This window comes from Equus przewalskii, chromosome 2, assembly GCF_037783145.1.
Source record: "Equus przewalskii isolate Varuska chromosome 2, EquPr2, whole genome shotgun sequence".
In the NCBI taxonomy this organism is placed as follows: domain Eukaryota; kingdom Metazoa; phylum Chordata; class Mammalia; order Perissodactyla; family Equidae; genus Equus; species Equus przewalskii.
In genome coordinates this window covers 29848792-29861784 of record NC_091832.1, presented here as the reverse complement: position 1 = coordinate 29861784, position 12993 = coordinate 29848792, and the positions used below count along the sequence as shown (strand labels likewise).

At 43.2% G+C, this 12993-nt stretch overlaps 1 long non-coding RNA gene across 7 annotated transcripts; it reads right to left on the bottom strand.

Moving 5' to 3' along the window:
* Positions 1 to 103: 103 nt before the first annotated feature.
* On the bottom strand, positions 104 to 12991 carry LOC103559236 (uncharacterized). 7 transcript variants are annotated; one of them, XR_011537549.1, is made up of 8 exons: positions 12765 to 12944; positions 11830 to 12148; positions 10809 to 10957; positions 10101 to 10215; positions 8452 to 9179; positions 6892 to 6945; positions 1162 to 1252; positions 104 to 308 (listed from the first exon to the last, which is right to left on the bottom strand). It is a non-coding gene; the product is annotated as an uncharacterized lncRNA (long non-coding RNA). The 7 variants fall into 7 exon arrangements; XR_011537550.1 differs by lacking the exon at positions 1162 to 1252; XR_011537548.1 differs by lacking the exons at positions 104 to 308; positions 1162 to 1252; positions 6892 to 6945 and having other exon boundaries at positions 6971 to 9179; positions 11868 to 12148; positions 12765 to 12961.
* Positions 12992 to 12993: the final 2 nt, after the last annotated feature.

Genomic DNA, 12993 nt, shown 5'->3' with positions numbered 1-12993 from the left:
CAATGTTAACATTTTAGCAAGTACCCTTCCAGCTTTCTCCAAACTCTTTCAAATATACAAGCATATGGAACTTCTGATGAATATGAACTCATTCTAAACAAACTGATTTAAAACTTGCTTTTATTTTTAATTTTTTTTTTAAAGATTTTAGTTTTTTCCTTTTTCTCCCCAAAGCCCCCCGGTACAAAGTTGTATATTCTTCGTTGTGGGTCCTTCTAGTTGTGGCATGTGGGACGCTGCCTCAGCGTGGTTTGATGAGTGGTGCCATGTCCGCGCCCAGGATTCGAACCAACAAAACACTGGGCCGCCTGCAGCAGAGCACGCAAACTTAACCACTCGGCCACGGGGCCAGCCCCAAAACTTGCTTTTATAATCAAGATCCTTTAAGATAATTCATAACAATGTAATTTATTTCTACTTCTCAGCTGTATAATATTCCACAGTCTAGAAGTGCCAGTATTTTATCCCTATTGCTCATTCGTGCACCATTCACATGGTATCCAGGTTTTCCGCCACTAAAACCTATGCCTTGGAAGCAGTGTTGGATTCTGCGAATGTCAGAGCCATTGCAGAGCTCCTCTGCAGGCTCCTAATCCGCGGCTGCGGGGTCAACAGAGCCATGTCCGACCTGGAGCAGCACTCCAGGTTACCTCCTGGTTACCTCCACTGTACCATCACGGAGGTGATGGCTCAGGGGTGAGCTCAGCGCTCAGACTGAGGAGATTAGAGGTGCTTCCAGCCATGGGGCTCATCTAGAGCGAGAGCCACCAAGAGGAAAAGGAGCGCTTAGTGCTTCTGACACACAAGACACATTCATTGATCTTAGATGAGAGATGAGTAAAGATCAGACACCTGTGTTGTGAGTGCTGCTGTAGAATCATTAGCTACAATCACCAGGGCAGCATTCAAGGCAGTTAACACAAAGACCAGTAAATGCCCGTCTGATGTGACACTCCTGTCTCAAGAACTCCTGCCATTGGTGCAGTCATTACCCAACGTGGGCTCACCCGTCCGCTGCCTGTGATTACTGAGCCTCATTATAACCAGGCTTTTACGCCTGCTGCTCCTCCCGATGAACACTTCTCGGGTCAGAAGCTCTGGGAGGGAAATGTCAGGCTTGCAGTGTTGTTCAGGAGGCACCCCTCAATAAATCAGGCTTACCACACCTGTTTCCTGCCATGAAGACTTAGCACATGAGGATGTTATCTGCAACATCACCATGGAAGCTGATAACTCTGTCCCATTGCAGCCGCTATAGAGAGAGGTGAGGTGTTAGGAATTCTGTACCATGTCATTTAGCTTTTGAGGTATCTACTCAGAAGCCAGGAAAGGCAAGCGAACAGCACACAGATCCAGATGTGTACCTGCCAATATCATTCCCAATAACCCACAAAGGTGTAATTACTGGTGGTGTCATTACAATATGAGGACTGATCAGTGCCTCTACCTAAGAATGTGACATTTGTGAATATGCCTAATGGCCATCTATATTCTATATTGTTCACGTGAGGATTTCTCTCCTCTGCACAGCAGGATAACTCTTCAGGGCACACCTGTACTCACTAGGGTGATGCTACTCGGTCTACACTATTGATTCTGTAAGAGACTTCCTTTTCAAAGGTTATAGGTCATACAGGCCACGCTGTGTCCTGCTCCAAGTCCTTTCACAGCCTTTACTTGACCATATTCAATTTTTGCAGCCTTGGCTCAACAACCAACCAATCACAGGTGCTGTCTCAAGAGACTTGGCACTTGTCTGGCCCCTGTGTAAAGATGACCTGTTCTATCCTCAGCCTGACAACAGGTGACCTTTACTTCAAGGTACAATGCAGCGAAGCTGTGATGCTTTACCAATGGAACAGGACCTCATACAGCAACGTGCCTCCCATAGGCAAAGGACGATACATAGCAACCAGTCTGGCCAATGAGACAGGTGAGCTCAGAGTAGCCAGCTGTGGCTGTTGCCTCCATGTTCGACGACCATTTCATCAAACAGTTAATGGATAAGTTTTTACTGAGAGACTTCCATTGGGATCTTATAGCAAGCTCTCATGTGCTGGATCCTTTATATGATGCAGTTGGAACGAAATGTGATTTCTCTGGAATGCTCCATGCATCTCATGAGTCCCCCCATTTGAATAGTACTTTAGAGCACATTGGATGACCTTAGATTGCTTTCCTCAATCCATAGGCTGGCTTGGAGATCTGACCTCTTGGGCAGCCTGGCTCGGTGGAATGTTATACCTCATAACGCTCACAACATGCTAGGAGCCAAAGTGACATGCTGCTTTAAGTACTAGTACTTTTATTGTTATATGATAAAGTCTGAAAAGTGCAACTGCTGGGTTAAAGGATCTGTGTGATTTAATATATTGCCATACTGCTTTCCAAAAAGGTGGTAGCAACAATGAGAGAAAGCCTTTCTGATTCCCCCAAATCAGTTCATTTCCCCCGTTATAGGTCATCTCTTTTCCTGTACCTCATATTTTTAGTATTTATCACAATTGTAATAATTGAAGTTTTTTGTTTTTTTTTTAAAGATTGGCACCTGAGCTAACAACTGCTGCCAATCTTTTTGGTTTCTGCTTTTTCTCCCCAAATCCCCCCAGTACATAGTTGTATATTTTTTTTGTTGTGGGTCCTTCTAGTTGTGGCATGTGGGACGCCACCTCAGCGTGGCCTGACAAGCAGTGCCATGTCTGCCCCCAGGATCCGAACCAGCGAAAACCCTGGGCTGCCTAAGCAAAGCATATGAACTTAACCACTCGGCCACAGGGCCGGCCCCTTCTGTTTCTATAGTATACCAAAATCATGGACTACCCCAAAAGCATACTTGCTATTGGTATACTTATTTACAGTTTTACCTTTGACTAATTCATAGGCTCCAGGGCAAATGATTCTGCAGGTTGGGCTGAATTAAATTGGAGAAGAACTCCTTTTTCTAATAATTCATGGTGGGTAGTAACAACATATCGAGCCTGATATTTTCCTGCAGAATTGTTGGCATAAGAGCTATCGACACAGAGTATTAATTCTGGATTGGCCAATAAGGTTTCCTGTAAATCTAATTTGGATTCAAATTTTGAGAAACCAGTTCAACACAGTTATGAGTCTTTCCTTTGTTGGGTAAAGATAGGAAGGTAGCAGAGTTTAAAGAGTCACAGCAAAGAATGTACAGGTTTGAAGGAGACAGAAGCAGGATCTCACAAGATGTTAGTCTACTGACTGAGAAACGCCGTGAACACTCAGTATTAAGTGAACTTTCTACATCATGAGGAACCTGCAGGTATAAATCATTTCCCTGAAAGGGTTCTGAGGAGGATTCTACAATTTTAGTGACTGGGCTACTGCTTTTAAACAATTTGGATATGCCCTGGCTACTGGGTCCAGCTGCAGGCTGTAATAGGCTATAGATCTATTTTTTCCCTCTGTGGGTTTTTTTTTTTTTTTTGAGGAAGATTAGCCCTGAGCTAACTACTGCCAATCCTCCTCTTTTTGCTGAGGAAGACTGGCCCTGAGCTAACATCCATGCCCATCTTCCTCTACTTTATATGTGGGATGCCTACCACAGCATGGCTTTTTGCCAAGTGGTACCATCTCCGCACCAGGGATCCAAACCTACAAACCCCAGGCCGCAGAAGCGGAACATGTGAACTTAACCACTGCGCCACCAGGCCGGCCCCTCCCTCTGTGTTTTTGAGGACTCCTTAAGCCCAATTGTTCTGTTCATGGATGAACAACATGAGAGGTTTAGTGTAGTTGAGGAGCTCTAATGAAGAGGATTTCGTAAAGCCCATTTGAGTTCAGTAAAGGTTTCCTGGTGTTTTATTTCCCAAGGAAGAGGCTCCTGAGAGCTATTTTTAGTTGGCTCATAGAGTAGGGGAGCCAGTGAAGGAAAACATGAGACCAAGACCAACAATATCCTGCAGGTCCGGGGAATCCTCACAGGTCTAGGATAACTTTGAATGGTATTTATTCTTTCTGAAGACAGAAAGATTCCTTTTGCAGATAAGTCATGACCTAGATAATGAACCATCTCTCGTTAGAACTGATACTTATCTTGAGAGGCCTCATGGCCTTTATAAGCCAGTTGTTGTAAAAGATATGTTGAATGGATTCCTGAGTTCTCTTTAGAGCAGGAACAAAGAAGCAAATCATCTACATATCGAATCAAGGTAGAATTTCTGAGGAATTGCAGCAGTGTTTAAATCCTGATGTCCAGCTTGTGAAAAGTACAAGGGACCCTCAGGAAAATCCCTGATGCATTACAGTCCAATTATACTGTTGATTTTTCCAAGTAAAAGCAAATAAATATTGACTGACTTTGTCTGCTGGGATGCTAAAGAATGCAGAGCATAAGCCCACAACCGTAAATCATTTGGTTCCTGCTGGTATATTTGCCAACAAAGTATTTAGGTTTGGTACCGCTGGAAGCTTCACTATCAGTCTTACTTACGGCTCTAAGGTCTAGTACAACTCTCCGTCCCCATCTATGGGGCTTCTTTAGAGGCAAGATCAGAGTATTGCAAAAACTGGTACAGGGAATAATAAGCCTCTGACATTAAATCTGCTGTGGCAGAGGTGAGCCCTGGTATGGCTTCAGGTTTTAAGGGGTACCGAGGCAACTTGGAAGTGGTTTAGAAGGAGCAATCTGAATTTTAATGGGTTTGGCACTTTTAATTTTTTCCACATCTGTGGAAGAAGAGGCCCTTAGAGTAGCAGGATTTCAGAGAGATCTATGGCATCTATACTTTCATGGAATTTAATAGTCTCCTCAGGACAATCAACACATAATGCTTCAGTCTGACGAGTCTGGAAATTCTAAGGCTATTTCGCCTGAGGAAAATTGTATTTGGCCTCCTAATCTAGAAAGCAGATCTCTACCTAGGAAAATTCACAGGCGAAGTATCACATAAGAGAAAGGTGTGACTTTCAGAGAAAGGGCCAAGGGTAATATTCATGGGTTCCAATAAAGGAACTCTTTGAACTCGACTGGAAACTCCCACTGCTAAGATAGTTTTATTACCCCGCAGAAGTTCTTCATGTATCATAGTGGGTTTAAAGTTAATAGAGTTGCTCCAGTATCTATCAGCATGGTAGAAATTTCTCCAGTTAAGTCTACTTTAATTTCCCTTGCTATTTAAAGGAATTATTGGAAGTAGCCCACTGGGCGATTTCTCAGAGCCCAGTCTTCCTCAGCAAAAAGAGGAGGATTGGCAGTAGTTAGGGCTAATCTTCCTCAAAAAAAAAAAAAACAGACGTTGAAGCTCTGAGAGAGGAGTGACTTCCCGTTCTAGTTTGTTTCTTTAACAAATCATTGAGTTCTGGGTGAAGTCCATTAACAAAATAGGCTCACAAGGCAAAACTAGTCCCAGGGTCTTTGAGACCAGAGTACTGCCTAACTACTACTTCTAAATGAATTCAGAAATCTGCCACTGGTTCATTCTTTTTGTGTTTATAGGATTGGATTACGGCCCAGTCAATGCTCATGGGAAAACCTTTGGGAACTACTTCAAGAAGCAGCCAACTTCCTTTCTCGCTCTTTTTATTCTATCTCTGGAGGCACGTTTGGTGCAGTCCTCAGAATCTTAGGTAGGGACTTTCCAATATATTTCTTGAAGACACTTTGGAGTATCTCCTGGACTATCATGTTAACAGACTGGTAAAAATCAGGTAGTCCGGGATCATAGGTGCCAAGAAGAATTTTATTTATTTATTTTTTTTTTTTTTTCTTTTTTATTTTTTTATTTTTTGAGGCAGATTAGCCCTAGCTAACTACTGCCAGTCCTCCTCTTTTTTCTGAGGAAGCCTGATGCTAAGCTAACATCCGTGCCCATCTTCCTCTACTTTATACATGGGACGCCTACCACAGCATGGCTTTTTGCCAAGCGGTGCCATGTCCACCCCCAGGATCCGAACTGGTGAACCCCGGACTGCTGAGAAGCGGAACATGCGAACTTAACTGCTGCGCCACCGGGCCAGCCCAAGAAGAATTTTAAATTCTTCTATAAATTTAGTTTAGTCCTTTTTAGGGTCTGGAAAATCATTTATAACGGCTCAAAGCTTGGCTCCAGACCAGGGTTTAAGTTCTGCTGAGGCTAGGATCCCTGGTTCATTACAAAGTCTTATCTTAAAGGACATCTGAGATTTAGGGAGTTGGGGGGAAAGGCTAAAAGATCAAAGGGGTTAGTGGGTTGAGAATAATCAGGTAAAGGAGGATAAAGAGCAGAGGGATGAGTTGGAAGTCACTTGAGTCATTCAAGTCAGTCAGAGCTTTAGTCTTAAGTTTTTCATTGGCTCATTGTAATGATTCCTTTACAAAGGCTATTTCAGTCACTTGTCTTTTGGAAGCCTCCATACCAATCAAAGAATGCCTTCCATTGTTTTCAAAGGTTCAGGATCATCTCTTTTCAGAGGTACCCCAAAGGTGGACTATCTTATCTAAGTTAAAGGTTCCCCAAAGTGGCCACTGTAATTCCAAGGTATCATATGTAGAGTGCACCCATTTTTCCAAAAAGGGACAAGATCCTGGTTGTTAAGTTGGGTATACATATAGGAAGCAGGAATTTTTGAGGGAGGTGGGGAAAGAGTTTTAGACCAAGTGGAATGAATCTTTGCCTTTAGAGTCCCTAAAATGACTGTATCTATAGGGAGCCCAGGAAATTTACTGCTGTCTAGGAACCCAGGGAATCATGAGTTTTCTCCCCTTACAGATATAAGTGTCACCAAGAAGCTTGAACAAAAACACAGGTATGCACAACAAAGTGAGAGAGCTCAAAACACAAAGAGAGTGGAGCTGGGATCCAAGAGAGACTTACGTTAGAACCCCGAGGTTGGTGAGAAAGTAGTGAGCACAATGGGCTCAGGAGGTACCAGCACCTGGCTACTCACCGGCCTTGGGGCTTGTCAGGGGTCTTCTTCAGATCCCACTTCTGACAGCAGAAGCTGTCAAAAATAAAATCAGATCAAATTAAAATGTTAAGAGTTTATTGTGCGTATAAAAGAACAGCTTGCAAACTGGGAGACTTCAGACTGGAAATGGCAAAAGCTCTGAGGCATGTCATTACAGGATGGTTTATAAGGGGAGACTGAGGAAGTTAACCTTTACAATGACTCGTTGTTACAAATGTGGGTTTCCAGATGGCAGAGCATTGGTTAAAAGTGATTACCTTACACCATTTTAAGAAGACAATTGAGATTTTGTTTAAGATTATCGGTGGCCTTTACAAGAAATAAACTGAATTAAATTTCACTTACATTGATGAAACAAACTAGACTAAGTTTTGATTACATGGCTTAACTGGCTTTATCTGTTTGGGGGATTTTTAAGCCTAGTCTCCATTTTATTTAACAGACCCAGTTCAGTCTACAAGGCCCTTTCTTATCCCCTGGGCCAAAAGTAATTATTTGGTGGTTCTCTTTAGCCAAGGATAATTGGCACCAGGAGGGGCAGGGGGTGTAATCCCCAAGAGAATCCTCTTAAAGTAGGGACCAAAATTCCATAGTTAAGAAGGATAAAAGGACTGATTGTAGGGAGAGCTAATCTGGGACAAAGTTAAAACAAACCAAAACACACACACACATACCATAATGTAATAGATAATAATTATACACAAGTGTTATTTAACATAAAAATATGAAACACAGGTGTTTATGTGAAACTATATATGCTGTATTATTTATCCTTCAGTTGCATAAATGCTATTATTTAAACAAAATAGGACTAATTAACAGTGACAATTAGTAATAATAGGACTAATTAAACAAATAGTGTATGAGAAATATATAACAATATTTTTATGCATTTCTCTCCTCTCTTCTTTTTTTCTTTTTCTTTTTTTTGCTGAGGAAGATTCACCCTGAGCTAACATCTGTGCCAGTCTTCCTCTATTTTGTATGTGGGTTGCTGCCACAACATGGCCATCAACAAGTAGTGTAGGTCTGTGCCCAGGAACCGCACCTTGGCCATTGAAGTGGAGCACACCAAACTTAAACACTAGGCCATGGAGCCAGCCCCTTAATTTACTTTTTTAAACAACTAAATATTTAAATTTTAGAGGTTATATTATTCTGTATTAAGATGCAAAAATATGACTTTTTAAAAGGAGAACATAAATATGATAGGATTAACTAAACAGGCACTGCTATATTTACTAAAAATAGCAATGGCATGCTCCTTCTGTCTCACAATACAGGATATTTTTACTCTTTCTGTTTCCTTGTCCAGTAGTACTTCTCTGAACGGCCTGCAGCCTTCAGGACATCCTTCTTTGCTTTTACGTGGTGGTAAAACTGGATACAGTCAAATGGAAAATTCTCTTTGACTTGCAGCTGTGCTCTCACCCAGCCTACGTCACACTGATTCCTGGTGTCAGTCCAATGTGATGACATCAATCTAAATACCCTCTCAACAAAAACATTTGAGCACAGAATACTTAGAATTTTACTTACGAGCAGCAGCAAGTTTTTAGACTTGTAGGAATCTGTTTCCAGCTCTCCAGAAACGTCCATCCATTTTTCATCTCCAGGCTTGTTCGGGTAGACCAGCTGTTTGTCCATCAAGTCTTGTGCATCTATAAATTCATCAGAGAGGTTTCCATGTCTAAAAGGTCCATCATTTCTGAACATTCCGAATCACACCGGATGTCACTGTAAGTTAAACCTCTCTTTCTCAGAGAAAATGGTTTTAAAGCACAGAGGTAATTAGAATTTGTGAAATCAAAATTGGACTCCAAAAAAGGCATAGTTTTAGTAAAGAAATTGAGAAAGTCCTGTTTAATTTGACTGCTCTTTTCTGGTGACATTTTTTTCACTTCTAAAGCAGTCTTCTTTCCAAAAAATGAGTCATTTTTTTCGCTGTATGAGTTTTTGTCGCAACTTACACATAATGTCAAATAGCTCAGGTGCCGACAGTTTGTCCTTTTCTAGACTCTTTATGGCCTCTTCAAAGATCATCAAGCAGCTCTGGAGAAACAGCATATAAATTTCTGTTGTACTGTAATCCTTTTCTCCATTCTCATCCTCAGTGTATTTTCAAATAAGAGAAGGACATTCTTCTTTTCCCACACTTTGAAAACAGGATTGTATGGTAGACCAACGTTTTAACCTCGTTTCTATGGCTGGCAACAATGACAGTCATCTTGTAGGCGTATGTCTAAGGAGGCCGTCTCCTTCCATTTCTACAAAGTCAAGAATCTCATTAAGTTCTTCTGCATGTTTTGAGGCAATTGAAAAGTAACCAAAAACTTTCATTATGAAAGCCTCAGTGTCACAGGAAAGCATATCACACCCCTTTTTAGCAGTCTTGGGTACAAGGTGTGCAGGACATTTAGCAGGTGAGATCCTTTCATTTTCTTTGGTAAGAAGTTTATAGGCTGAATGGAATTTGCTGAAATTTACATCTGCACTATCTGCTGAACATGCCGATGGCCGAGTAAAGTCTAGCTTGTGTTTGGAGTCTAGTTTCTGAGGTTTTGTTAAAATCTTCATGGAAATCAAGACAACGATTTGAAACCCCATTTTCCAAATCAAAGTACCTAAGAGCTGGGGGGAACACTTTTTTATTGCCATGATTCATCACATGGCTTGACATACCGTAGAAAGCGTGACTGCTGCTAAGATCTGACAGAATCAACTCCACACTGTAAGGGGCCAAGACATCTGTAATCAAAATTTCCCCTTTTGCATGAATGACAAACATTAATGTACAACTGAAATTTCACAAGATTGTAACCTATCATTAACTCAATAAAAAAAAAAAATGTCCCTTTTTGTTCGCCCATAGGACATTTTAGTTGCAACCACTGAATCAGGAAACATAACTTCACTGGGTCTCACAGAGCAGTCGAGTGAGCGATATGCTAGCGCGTGTTCATTTGTGTGGTACGCCAAGCTGATTTAGTGGCTGATATTTTCAATTGAGCATTGGTGTCTTTTGAGGCAACAAAGACACTTTGAATTGATTCCAAAGTACTTGCTTGTCTCATCCCGGACTTGTGGAATTCAGTCTCCATATGTGCTTGCATATCCCCTTCTCCACCATGCCCAACCCCGAATTCTTTTCTACATATTGTGCAGTACGCTCCGTTTGGATTATTTACCTCCGTAGTCCAGCCGCATGTGTCCTTCCATAACATAGCCATTTAGTCTTCTTTTCCAATATTGTCTGGGTCATGCTGGCATTGGTTTTGTACTCTCATTTTCATTATCTGAACTCTTAGAAAAAATGGTCACAATATTCACAGAGTTAAAAATTAAACTAGCACTGTCTCCATGCAAAGCACAACAGTTAACTAGACCGTTGACACTCACGGTTAGAACTGAACTCGCTCTGAGAGAATGCTACAATGGATACATTATTGTGAACCATAAATCATGGCTGCCAGTATCAGTGGTCAACTGAAGGCATACAATCGCCGTACTCATCCGTCACTAAAAACAGTGTTGTCTTCAGCCTCTTTTTGGGGGGCCATAATATGGGTTTTGTATCTTCCCCCCCACCCCCAATCTTTGGCACTCATTGCTGAAAACCAGGATTTTTTTCACCCAGGTGGGGCTTCTTGGAACGTGGGACTTTCAGGGACAGTCCCAATCTGGCATAGCTGGTCACCAAAAATAAAGTTCTTTACTCTCACATTTTCATGAGTGAGAGCCTAGCTAGTGTTTTCAGATCTGCTATTTTGACTTTAGCAATTATATTTCTAGACATTCTGAGAAGTTTAGTCTAAGACAAATCAAATAAAAATGGTTAACCAGATCTTTCTGGCAGTAATTTTTCTAACGGTTTTCTTTGGATAAATCTGGCATACCTCAAACTTTGCAATATTTGGTACAGCTGTTCCACAGTTTCTTTCTTTAACTACAGGAACCATTCTGAGACCAACTGGCAAGTCAAGGTTGGCTGTTCCTAAGGATGTGGCTGTGCTGGCTTTTGCTATTTCTAATAGCTCCATTTTATCTACAAAGGACAAAGACAAACACTCATTAATTCTACAGCCTATCCCAAAAAGGCTAAGCATGACAAATTAAGTATGCAATTTATTATAAAAGCAATATAAAGATGCTCACTTATGTTTATAAAATATTTGAGAATCATGTTAATGCCAGTAAATGTAAAAAAAGGGTGAAGGCAGAAGTTGCCAAGAGAAAGAAAGTTAATACTGTTCCTCCCACAGTCACAAAGCTGAAGGTAAGATCTGTTAAATGCTGCTTAGAGCTGGTAAAATAATGTTGTCCTTAATAAGTACTAAAAAGTTTCCATTAAGAACTGCCTACACTAGATTCCTCCACCCTGAGCCATTTAACAGTCACAATTAATCTTTAATCCTGAGGTGTAAGTATCATGTCCATTTAAAAATAGGCTATGGGGGGCTGGCCCAGAGGCGCAGCAGTTAAGTGCACACGTTCCCGATTCAGTGGCCCGGGGTTCACTGGTTCAGATCCCGGGTGCGGACATGGCACCGCTTGACAAGCCATGCTGTGGTAGGTGTCCCACACAGAAAGTAGAGGAAGATGGGCACGGATGTTAGCTCAGGGCCAGTCTTCCTCAGCAAAAAAGAGGAGGATTGGCAGCAGATGTTAGCTCAGGGCTAATCATCCTCAAAAAATAAAAATAAAAAAATAAAAATAGGCTATGGATTGCATGGTATAGTTGGTCTACCAATCTGCTAATGCCCCCCTCCCAAAACCCAAAGTTTCACAGCATCAAAGGAAATCAAAGAAATTAAATGACACCACAGCCTTGGTTCCCTAGCTTATTCATATACTGTCGGCCTACACGTAAAAAAGGTGAACCTGTGCACCTCTCTTAACGACAAATGACCCATCCACCTTTTCCACTTAAGCGAAATGAGCTTCTGCTCAGCGACCTCTTCCTGGATCTCTTCCTCCAACTGCTGTGTTCTTTCGGGTACACCATAGGGTCAGAGCCGTAGTACTGTCCCCTGGCGAGATCGCGTAGACGGCACCTGCTGCAGGGACTCGACCGGCTCCGCGAGTAAGACCGCGAGTGGCGCCTGGACTTTCTCAGGTGGCGCCTTCAGGAATGAGACCTTGACCTGCTCCTTCTCCCGGGCCGGCCCGATTCCTGGATGACGACTAACTCGAGACGCTGGAAAGGGACCGAGAGCTTCTGGAAGAAGGGGCGAACCTGGCCACAAGTCGTTACCGTAGCTAAGACATTGTTGTTTCCGGCTTTTGAAAAGGCTCGCTCCCCAGAAACCTAGATTATCTGCTAAACAGCGCTTCTAACCCCGACGATTTTCCCCGGGGGGGGGGGGGGGGGGTGATATTTGGCAGTCTGGAGATATCTCTCCTTGTCACAACTGGGAGAATGACACTGGCATGAGTGGGTAGAAGCCGGGGATGCAGATAAAGATCCTACAGTGCACAGGACAGCCCCGTATAAACAGAATTATCGGGCCCAAAATGTCAGTAGTGCCTAGGTTGAGAAACTGTGCCTTAAAGCAAAGAGAGAAAAAGGCCAAGTCCAGAGGTGGGTCACCGCGTCGGGACCGGGGCCACACAGGACCCCATGCGCCGAACCAGGACGTCCCGCCTCCCGGGGGTGACCTCGCCCCCAAGGCGGCGGAGCCATGGCGACGGCGGGGCCAGGCGCTGAGAAAACAATCAAGACTTTAAAACCCCAATTAGCGCTGTGGGGACCCGAACCCGCACCCACTTTTGCACCACGCGGGGCTCGGCACTGTTCCTGCCACCCAGGACTGAGACGACTGCGGGACCGACCCCAGCACTAGAAAACTTACCGCCTCACTCAAGAGAGATGCAAAGGCCCAAGAGGCCTTCCTCTCGAGAGCCTGGGACACAGAGCGACTTCTCACATCTACCCTTGAAAGGTATACTCAAACCACGGCCGCGGACCCCCACCTGCGAACTGAGCGCAGGGGAACGCCCCTGCCGCTGGAGGCCCGAGCATGCGCAGAGACGGGGGCGCGGTGGGCGTGGCTCCCTAGGGCCCTAGCCCCGCCCTGTCTC